The sequence below is a fragment of the Zosterops lateralis genome (assembly GCF_965231275.1).
Source record: "Zosterops lateralis genome assembly, chromosome: 17".
Classification (NCBI taxonomy): Eukaryota; Metazoa; Chordata; class Aves; order Passeriformes; family Zosteropidae; genus Zosterops; species Zosterops lateralis.
This window is the reverse complement of record NC_139777.1, coordinates 9848668-9859285: the sequence shown is the minus strand read 5'-3', so window position 1 is coordinate 9859285 and position 10618 is coordinate 9848668. Positions and strand designations below refer to the sequence as shown.

General features: G+C 47.4%; 1 long non-coding RNA gene across 2 annotated transcripts; it reads left to right on the top strand.

The window, feature by feature from the left end:
* The first annotated feature begins 1381 nt into the window (after positions 1-1381).
* Positions 1382-10115, top strand: LOC310916616. Of its 2 annotated transcripts, none has more exons than XR_014591326.1 (3): positions 1382-1618; positions 8383-8480; positions 9893-10115. It is a non-coding gene; the product is annotated as an uncharacterized lncRNA (long non-coding RNA). The 2 variants fall into 2 exon arrangements; XR_014591327.1 differs by having other exon boundaries at positions 1411-1613.
* Positions 10116-10618: the final 503 nt, after the last annotated feature.

The following is a 10618-nucleotide window of genomic DNA, read 5'->3' as shown; positions in this document are numbered from 1 at the left end:
GGGAAAGGAATCCACCACCTGAGCACAAATAAATCACAAACAAATCAATCACACCATCCATCCTGTGGGATCTATGGAATTCAGGGCATCTCTGCCCATGGCAGGGGGTGGAATGAGGTGATCTTTAAGGTCCTTTCCAACCCAAACCATTTCACAATTCTGAGTTGGAAATCCAGAGGAGCTGCCTTGGTCTAACCAAAACCTGATCCATATTTATCTTTGGGGTAAATCCCCTTTCCTGATGCAGATGTGGCATCACTTTCCAGTTACTCACTGGGAACTTATTTCAAAATCCTTCTCTGCTGATTAACACCTGGTAATACTGGGGAGACAAGCAACCTCTGAGCCACATCCATTAACTCAGCTGTTTTGTTTTAATTGGGCTGAGCACCATTCCTGGGCAGCTGGGAATGTGTTCATCTCCTCCCTCTCTCTCTCCCTTCCTTTGCAGACACCAGGGCAGAGGAGGAGGGCATTTGGGGGCAAGTGATTTATTGCACACATCCACTTTTCCTGCAAGACCTGCACGCTGGGCACTGGATTTTGGAGTTCTGGGGATGCTCAGTGAGGCAGCTTTATTTGTCCAGAGCCCACAGAGGTGTCTGGGGAGAGATAAAGCCCACAAAGCTCAGAGCAGCTGGAGCTGCTGGACTGTTTATCTCAGCTCCTCTGATGATCTCCAGCTCATTAAAAGTAGTCACTGGACTCATTTTGCTCATCTTAGCAGAAGCCCTGAGGAATTCATGAGCATGAGAAGTCCAAGAGCTGCCTCTGAACACAGATCTGTGAACTCCAGAGCACTCCAGGTGCCTCCAGACCTTTGGCCAAGGGCTTGTGTGAAAGGAGGGTGTGCTGGGTGTGCTGGGGCAGTGTCTGGATCAAATCTAGATCAAAATTCTGCTGCTGCTGTCCCTTCATGGAAGGGCTTGGAAGAGCTCCATTCCTCCCATTCCATCCCTTCTAACACTGACCCACTGCTGTCCCAGGTTTGCAGAATCACAAATTCTTTAAGGCTGGAAAAACCCCCAAGATCAACAAGTCCAACCTTTGGCCAATCACTGCCATCCCCACTAAACCATCCCATGGAGAGCCGTGTCTGGTTGTTCTTTGGACCCTTCCAGGGTGTCTTGGGTTGCAATATGTAACCAAAAATGTGTATTCTATTTCCATCTGTTGAAACTGGCTGGGGAGGTGTTTTCTTTACCTCGTGTGTAACCCATTCCTCCTAACTCCAGGGAGGGGATGGATGTGTTGTGTTAATGGGCAGCTGTTAAACCAGCTGGGGCAGAGTTCTTTATCCTGCCAGGCCCCATCCTCCCCCAGGGGATCTCTGCTGTCCATGGCCCATCCAGGCTCACTGCAGGGCTGAGACAATTCCATCAGCCCATGGGGAGATGCTCCACCCAGGGGGAGGAGCCCAGCATTCCCACCTGGATCAAACCTGGCATTGGGAACAGCAGCACAGCCTGTTTGCACTGGATTCCCAGAGGGAGACCAGACCCAGCTCAGCACCACTGGACCTTCTACAGGATCATCTCTGCTCCACCAGAACCACATCTGCCACTGCAGGAGGATTTATTTGGACTGACACCAACACCCTGAACCAACAGGGGGTCAGGTTGCATTTCTGACTTTCAGGGTTTCTAGGATTTTTGTTTGATTGTTTGTTTTTTGTACTACTATATATCTATTTTTATTATTCCTAGTAAGGAACTGTTATTCCTATTCCCACACCTTTGCCTGAAAGCCCCAATTGCAAACCTAATAATTTGGAGGGAGGGGGTTTCCATTCTCCATTCCAAGGGAAGCTTTGGCTTTCCCTGGCAGACACCTGCTCTTTCCAAAACAAGACACAGGGAAATCTCATCCAAGAGTGGCACATTCACTTCTGCTGCTGTGGCTTCAGCCCTGCCTTTTCCACCTCTTGGGGACCTGTGAGGGCAGGTCCCCAGCCTGTGGTAGTCCTGGGGATGCTCTCGAGCCCCTTTCAGCCACTGCCCACAGCAGGACTGTGGCTTTCCCGGGCCACGAGGTGTCTCTGGGGACATCTAAATTCCAGTCCTGCCCTGGAGCCTTGTAGCAGAGCAGGAGGACCAATCCATCATGGCTGGGACAGGTTAATCTGATTTATCAAGTCTCAGCTTGCAGGCTGGGGAGTAATTCCTTCTCCCTGGAAGTGTTGGGGGAGTGCTGTGCTTGGACATCCAGCAGGATCCCACGTTGTCACTGAAGGAGCCATTGGATAACGGAGCAGCCAGGCTGGGATCCGTGGGATGAGAGTGCTGGCTGTGCTCCCTGGCTGCAGGAGAGACTTTGGAGCAGACACAAAACTCCAGCCCAGGGATACTCAAAGGACAAATTTTCTTTCCCCTGTGCCTCTCCAGCTTCTCCAAGGCAGGGCTTGGGTGGCCCCCCAGAGGGGAGACTCCCATGGGCAAAAGGAGTTTTGCAAGAGCCTGGACAGGAGGGAAAATCCCACTTTTGAGAGTCATCTGCAGGAGCTGACTTTTCCAAAGACATCATCCTCTGACAGACTTTAATCTTGGCCTGAGAGCAGTGGGAGGCATAATTTTGACAAGAGGGGTGCCAGTTAATGTGAATTTTGGTTCAGTGGATGAGCCCAGCCCTGCCCTGCACCAGAGCATGCCCAGCTCCAGTTTTCACCTTGGCCAGTGAGCTGACCCTGCTTGTGGATCTGGGAGAGGAGCAGAATTCCAGAGAGATGCAGTTCTCCTGCACACAACAGCCCAGGAGTTCATTCTTTAGACAACTCCCTAAAATTAATCCACGCTCCACAATTTGAGGAGCTGCAAGTGTTCATTCCCAGAGCTGCTGGGCTGGCATGGTTTGAGTTCAGTGCTCCAGGATCCCCTCGGGGATTCCCAAGGGGAATTTTGGAGCTCTGTTATGGCTACAGACCCACAGAGCTGCCCAAGAGTCTGAGCATCTCCAGAGTAAAGGAATATTTTCCCTGCTTAGATCTACAGTGGGATGGATGGATGGAGGGATGGATGGATGGATGGATGGATGGATGGATGGATGGATGGATGGATGGATGGATGGATGGATGGACCCCAGATGTCAGTAGGGCACCCTCCAGGGATTTGGTTTCCCAGAAAATGCCATGGGCAGGGATCTTCCACTATCCTAGGCTGCTCCAAGAATATTGGAGAGAAAGAGCTGAGGGAAATGTGGATAATTCATCACCACAACACCTTTCCAAAAGCTGTTTTTTGTTCACTGAGATTGTCCATTTTTCAGTTTGGCCTTTGTTCTTCTCCTAAAAGAATTAATTTTGCTACAGATAGGAGACTGGAAGAGGGATAAACACAGATAACACCCTGGAAAAGTGTTTATAGGTGATCACGGTGGTTGTTCTTATCTTTCTACCTGTGAGGTTTCTTTTCCTTTGTGGAAAAGTGAGTGGGAAATGAAGGAATTAATTTTTTTCTGTCAGTATTTTGACGTCCAGTTCTGAAGCAGAAATTTGGTCAGACCTAAAGGAGGTGAAAGTGTGAAATCCTCATTTGCAAATGTTATCCTGAGTGATTAATGGGGTCGCTGAGGAGGCTTTATCTAACAAGAGTTATCGGGTGGCTGGAGAGAAAGGGGAACACTTTTTTTTTTTTGCAAATGACTTGTCTGAGACAGCTGATAAAAGGAACTGGGCTGAAAAGGTTTCTCTCAGCTGTTTTTATGGATTTGTGCCCAGGACAAAGGGAACAGGCAGCACTGGGAATCAGCCAGGGAATTACTGTCCCTGAGCATCCCAGGACATTGGGGACTGATCACACACAAATATTGTGTGTTTGGGACAGTCACTGGGAGCTTCACACCTCTCCAAACAACCTTTCCACTGTCCCTGCTGGAAACAAATCTGGATTCCAGCCCAGGGTGGCAACACAATCATAAAACACAACCCACACTGAGGAAGTGTTCAGAGAATCCTGGAATATCCTGAGCTGGAAGGCAGGGTGTGCTGGGTGGGCTGAGGAGTTGGGGCTTGGTGGTGTCTGGATCAAATCTAAATCAAAATTCTGCTGCTGCTGTTCCTTCAGTGGACTTGGAGCAGCAGGGATGTAAAAGCTCCATGAGGGAGCAAACTCCCAGCAAGGGCTCCATTCCCCCTTTCCATCCCTTCTAACACTGACCCTGTCACTGCTGTCCCAGGTTTGCTGAATCACAAATTCTTTAAGGCTGGAAAAACCCCCAAGATCATCAAGTCCAATCATTGCCACCCCCACTAGACCATCCCATGGAGAGCCATGTCTGGTTGTTCTTTGGACAATTCAGGGAAATCTCATCCAAGGGTGGCACATTCAGCCCTGCTTTTTCCACCTCTTGGGGTCCTGGTAGGGCAAGTCCCCAGCCTGTGGCAGCACTGGGGATGCTCTCAAGCCCCTTTCAGCCACTGCCCACAGCAGGACTGTGGCTTTCCCTGAGCCTGGGAAGGACCCCACAGGGATCACCCATTCCAGCTCCTGGCCCTGCACAGACACCCCAACAACCCCACCCTGGGCACCCCCAGGTGCCATCAGAAGCTGCTGAAGGCCCTGGTGGGGTGGCAGAAGGTGTTGGAATATCAGCACTGCCACTTCCCAGCAGCTTCAAGTGGTTTTAAAGCAGTTTAATGCTGTGTAAAGGTTGCCACAACTCCTGGAAAGAGTATTTTCCCTGGGCAGTTTGCTGAGAGCTTCCTAAAGCACGGGAAGAGTCTTAACTGGCTGTTTTCAGAGCAAACACAGAGAGCAGCAGCCCAGGCTCAAGGGACACTGCCACATTCAAAGCCAGCAGGGGCAGATCATGTTGTAGACACTGGAAAGGCCAATTTTCCTCACTGCAGAGAAATAATTGGGATGCTGGGAGGTGCAGGGGGGGTGCTGGGGGTGTCAGAAGGTCCAGGTTGGACAAATATCAAAGATGGGCCTATGGGATTTCATGGAAGGGTTTTTAATACAGAAATTCTGTCTGTGAGGACACACTGGGAAGATTAAAGCCCCCCCATATTCCAGCTGGGACACCCTGTGAGCTGGATGCTCCTGAATTGCTCATGGAGTGGGAGATAAATATAAACAAGGTTCAGTCCAGTTACTCAGAGCTTATCTCCTCATAGCCAAGATAACTCTGCCATGTATTTTGGCAAAAAAAAAAATCCTTTGGTCTTTTTCTTGGGAAAATTTTGAGCTCAGGTTGTTTTAAGGGATCCCTCTAATGATCACTAAAGGAATCACCTGGAAGAAGGCAGCACTTCTGACTCCCCAAATCTCTGCTCCAGGTACTTCTCTGCCCACCTTCCATGGCAAGTGAGACACTGGGATGGGCCACTGGTCACTGGAGTCAAGGAATGGGGAATTTTGACATGGGCACCTCTGAACTGCCCCAAGCCTTCAACATTCTCATCTAAGAGAAGGAGGGCTGGGAGGACTGTTAACAGTTGATCTGCTGAGATTATCCACGGAATTTTGGGGATCAGCTTCCCAGCAGCACGGGAAAGGGGTGTCCTGACATGATGGGACATCAGAGCCACTGCAGCAGAAATATTCCTGTTCCTGGAAAAGCCTGGGGTCAGGGGGAAGGCCCAGCAGGAAAACAGGAGGGTGGTGAGTTCAGAGGGAAAGGTGGAGGAGAAAGGAGACTGCTGTGGGAGCCCTGGAAGTCCAGGTCTGGCACAAAGGCACATGGGGAGAGGTGGGAAGGCAGCCTGGAGGGATGTGCAGACAGCACCGATCCTTCTGCCAGGTGAGCCAGGACAAACTGGGTGACTGAGGCACAGAAAAGCCAATCCTGCCCAAGCACCATCGTTTTATCCCTCTGTGCTGCTCCTCCAGCCTTGCCTGGGTTGTTGTGGGTTTGTTTTCTTCTTTTCTTCTGTCAGAGCCGGGATTAAAGCACAGGAGATGCAGTTTCATGTTTAGACTCAGGTGTTTATTAATTCTCATCTATAGCACAGTCTCACAAGTTGTGAGTTCCAGCCAACAAGGTAGAAAATGCTCTGTCTCTCTAACTCTTTCCAAGGTCATTTAAGCACTAATTGTCTGATAATGAGATTACACCTATATTATTTTTACTTTTAACCCAATTACCAAATACCCGTGGTCTGTAATGCGGATTTTTCTACCCAATTACCAAAGACCACCCAAACACATGAAGAAGAAGATAAAAGAAGAACTTAGTCAATGTCCTAAATCCTCCATCTTGCTTTATATATCTATTACCATATACTAAAAACTTAAATTCTAAGTTTTGCACCCTGTGACATCACACACTTCTATTCAAACTCCACACCCTCAATCCCAGTGCCATCACTCAATTTTGGAAGCCTGTTCCACAGCCTCAGGTCAAATGCATTGCTTGTGTGAGGGTCAGTGCCTGCTAGGACAGAAATCCTGAAATCCTCAGCTCCCAGGGTTCCAACAGGTTATGGGGAGGGGTATGATGGAATGGGCTCTGCCAGCTGCGTTAAGAGCCATGACAGATAATGCATTACACTTCCAGGCCACAGCATAACTTTTTCCACAGTAATTACTTTCGATTTCCTCCCAATAAATACACTGCTCCTCTTCCCTCTGCAGTAATTGAGGGTATTTATTCCTCAGGAAGATTAACTGTCCTTTGGAGCCCAAAATGGATGGGGGGAGGGGGGCTGGGGAGATCAATGTGAGTGCTCATAACAGCTTCTCTTGGGGAAAGCCCGAGGACCTTCCAGCTGGCCTCACATGATCCCTCCTCCCTTCTCCCTTCTTCTCCCTTCTCCCTTCTCCCTGAGCATCCTGGCCCAGTGGGAGTTGTCCCTGCCCAAGATGGGCTCAAAGGTCCCTTCCCACCCAAACCATTCCATGATTCCATTAGTCTTTTGGTGGCCTCCTGTTGGAATTCTGGAAACTGAGAATTTGGGGTTTTAGTATATAGCAATACATGGGAGTTAAGATGGAGGGTTCTGATATTGCCTAAGTCCTTCTTCTTCACCTTCTTCTTCCTTCTTCTTCATTGGTTTGGATGGTTTCCTGTAACTGGGTGAAAAGGTCCCCATTGCAGGACTTGGGTGGTCATTATTGGGTCAGAAACATAAATAATACAGGTGTCACTTTGTTAAGGGGTGATTAGTGCTTAAATAACCTTGGAAAGAGTCAGAGGTGCTCCATTTTACCTTCATTTTCTAACTTGCTGGTTAGAGCTCACAGCTGGTGAGTCTGTAAATAGATAAGATATAATAAACATCCAAGTCTGAACTTGAAAACCCACATTTTCTGTGTATTCATCCCAATCCTGGCAGAGAGAAAGAAAGCAGAACTGGCACAGGATCCCACTGTGGGAAACCTCTGCTCAGGCTGAGCCTTGTGGGGGTGTCCTGCTGATGTCACCTGTCCCAATGGGACACGGAATAAAGATGCCTGACCCCAGTCAGGAGGCAGCAGAAATCAGAAGGTTTATTTACAATTCATTCAGCCCTTTTATAACACGCTGTGCTGAGAAGACACATTGTTGGTCCATAGCACTGACACCTCTCCCGTTGGCTTGAGGAACAGAAATGGCAAACAACACCTGTTGTTGTGGGAAAGGAATATTGTTTACACAAGGTAAAGCAAGGGGAGCCCTTAAAATAATGTGAAGCTGGACAGAGCAAACACAGATCCAATCACTGTGATTAATGCTACGTTTCTCCAGTTCATTCAATCTAAAATGGCAGGTTATATACACTTCTATATTGTTTACAATTGCAGTTACATTCTCATTGGCACACAGCACTGGGAAAAATGCAAACAAACATTGTTTTACTTGTTAAGGTGGCTAAAGTGTGCACACTAATAACTATACCTATTAACCTCTAGAAAACCCACTGTCCCTCATTAACACCTTAACATCTAATTTCTAACTGTGCCACGGGCTTCACAGTTGGCCTTGGTGTGGGGCTCAGGCTGGGTTAGCTCAAACCCCCCTCCAAATATAGATCATGCCCTTGTTCCTCTAAGAAAGTATGCTACAACAAGGTTGTTTTGGGAAAAAGAAAATGGTTGAAAAGTTTCCCTTGGGAAGAGCTGGCAGTTCTCAGGCTCAGAAAATATCAGGTCCACAGTCACCTCTGGAACAAAGCAGAGATTTAGGTTCACTTGTCATTTGTTATTTCCCCTGTATTTCTAAGTTGTCATCTTATCCCTTTCTCCCCGAGCTCTGTGGCCACTGTCCCAAGGAATGGAAGGATTTTCCCTGTAATTCCGTTATGGGGTGTTTTCTCCCTGGGGAATGTGTATAAAAATAGGCAGTGAGGGGATGGCACCAAGACATGGAACTGTGGAGAGCAGGGGGAGAACTCAGCCCCAGGAACGTCCTACAACACAGCTGGGTGATTGTCCTAAACCCTCGCAATTCTCTTGAAATTCACAGAAGAAAATGAGAGAATGCAGCTTGGCAAAGAGGCAGATCCCTGTCTTTGGTCCTGGGATAGCTCTGGTTCCTATAGGGATTTCAGCCACGGCTGTCTGGTAAGATTTTGTCACATTAGAATTACTTGAAAACCTATTAAATGAGAATAAAACAAAACTCAAAACACAAACAAACAAAAACCCCAAACCAAACAAAAAACGCAAACTAAACCAAACAAAACCAAAACAAAACCTAAATAATAAAAATAAAACGAAGCAAGTAATAAAAACAAAACAAATAATAAAAACAAAGTAATAAAAACAAAACAAAAAAACACCCCCAAACAAAAATAAAAAATAAAAACAAACCCAAAAATAATAAATCACTGCCTGTGCAGCTCTGGAGTTGCTCTGCTTTCCCACAGCAGCCAGGACCAACCACCTCCCTACAGGCACGGAAGGGATGGTAAAACCTGGAGGTGAAAATCCCAAGAAAAAACAGCTTGAACTCAAGCCTAAGGTGAAAGTCTGGACTTTAAACCAGTGAGAACAAGGCCTGAGCTGTGCCTCTTTCAGGATTTCCTGCTCTTACTGGAATAACATCCACTGGGAGATGTGAGCCTTCCCCAGGGCTCAGATTTCCCCTTGGTGACAGGGATGTGCTGATAACACAGAAGGGGTTAAGGAAGGCAGCAATCTGGTGGAATATTGCACTGCCAGGAAAATGACACCTCTACAGAGCCACCAAGGCTTCATTTTTCCTCCAGGGTGGATAAATGTGCTCTTTCCTTCTCCAGAGTACTCCATGTCCAGCCTTTTTGTGGGAATTGTTGGTGCCTCACAGTCCATGGAGTGATGTCTGTGCTTCCCATCTCCTTCTGCACAGGGGGAGGGTCTCTCAGCTGCTTGGAAAACTCAGGAATCATGAGGTGGAAGATCTGTTGATCCACAAAAATCAAATTCAAGGTCTTGTAGAGTTGACTGAGCCAGCTGGGATTGGCCTCAACTTCTCCACCTGCAGCAGCCAGGGAAGATCCAGCAGGAGGAAGGCAGAGCTGGCAGAGTTTTTCAAGGATGCAAAGACCAATTTTTGAACATTTTTTGATCCGTGCCAGCTGAATTTTTAATACAGCTTTAAAAAATGGCAAAATATGGGAAAGAAGTCCTGGCACCCCAGGAATGGCAGCAGCAAGGGGTGAGAGGGACCCACACCTCTGAAATCTCGGAAAATAAAAAATATCTCCTTGGACTTGTGCCCAAAAACCTCCCAGAGGCTCCACAACTTCCACTGTGCTCAGGCAGGTATCTTTAGGATCCTCATTAAATATTAACTGTAAAATCACCATAAGAGGATTCCTTCCACTGCAGGTATTCATAACTACCTTGTTTTGAGCTACTTACCTTAAAAAAGTTTCCAGGTTTCTGGGTAGAAACTTCTGGGTGGAAACTTTCTACTTCAGTATAAGTCCTCTTAAAGGAAAATTCGATTTCCTAATTTTCTTTGCCCTCATTTTCTTTCTGTTTTTGCCCAGGGGTTTTGTCTCATCCCTGGATGTCTCCAAGGCCTCGTTGGAAGGGGGTTGGAGGAACATGGGAGAGTGGAAGTTGTCCATTTATGGTGGAAGGAGATGTTCCAGTGCAGATCTTGGTGGGAGCAGAAGACAAAGTCCACAGTCCCTGGTTCCTCTCCTTTTGGGGTCATTTATAGCTGTTGTTAATGAAAGTCAAATAAAATAAGTGCATTTCTCATTTGCATATGGGGTGTTGTGGTGACCGTTGGACTCAATGCCCTTAGAGGGCTTTTCCAACAGTAACGATTCCAGAATTCCAGGACTTCCTCTGCATTTCACCAGAGCACTGCCAAGGTCTGCTGAGCCCCCCTCTGAGACACACCTTCATTTAGGAATTTGCTGAACTCCAGGAGTCCGGAGTCTGTGATGATCCAGTAGCAGGAATTTTGTCTCCTGTGTCACAGGATTCGGGGAACATCCCATATATCCCTGACCTCAGCACTGAGGTCAGGACAGGCTTGGAATGATTCTCATCAGGATTCAGTCCCACAGCTCCCAAAACTTTGTGTTTCCTCTCACTTTTCTGACCCCTCCAAGGAAAGCTCAATGATTCCATTCCACCCATTAGCAGGCATTTGGTAATTGCTGGCCAGCATAAATTTTAATAATTATTATTATAATTCCTAATGCAATCATTAATCAATTCCTTATTATTGAGATAGCAATTACAGAAAGATTAATAACTCC